The sequence below is a fragment of the Myotis brandtii genome, unplaced genomic scaffold (assembly GCF_000412655.1).
Source record: "Myotis brandtii unplaced genomic scaffold, ASM41265v1 scaffold471, whole genome shotgun sequence".
Classification (NCBI taxonomy): Eukaryota; Metazoa; Chordata; class Mammalia; order Chiroptera; family Vespertilionidae; genus Myotis; species Myotis brandtii.
In genome coordinates, this window is record NW_005367989.1 from 2,266,410 (window position 1) to 2,266,681 (window position 272).

A 272-nucleotide genomic window follows, 5' to 3' on the forward strand; every position below is an offset into this window, starting at 1 on the left:
GGAGGCCGTTCCTGCCCGGCCCGTGGGAAAGAGGGGCGGGGGGAGGGGTCGAGGGTGCCGGGAGCCAGGGGAGACGGAGGAGACAGTGAGGGGCTTACCTCTCGCCCGGCTCGGCCACCTCCACCGCCTGTCGGACGGAGGAGCTCGTAGTCCTACTGGAAGAAGACGGCCCTTCCCGGGTCAGCACCATCCCGCCTCGGGCCCCTCACATCGCCATCGCAGCCACCGCAACCACCGCTGGAGAGGAGCCGGTTCGTCACCGCCGCTCGGCT

General features: G+C 71.3%; 1 protein-coding gene across 1 annotated transcript in view; it reads right to left on the reverse strand.

Moving 5' to 3' along the window:
- FAM135A (family with sequence similarity 135, member A) overlaps window positions 1–266 on the reverse strand; it is a 112,603-nt gene extending 112,337 nt beyond the window's left edge. The window contains exon 1 of the mRNA XM_014547358.1: window positions 99–266. The gene's annotated coding sequence lies outside the window, so the exon portion shown is untranslated. The remainder of the gene's footprint in view (window positions 1–98) is intronic.
- Window positions 267–272: the final 6 nt, after the last annotated feature.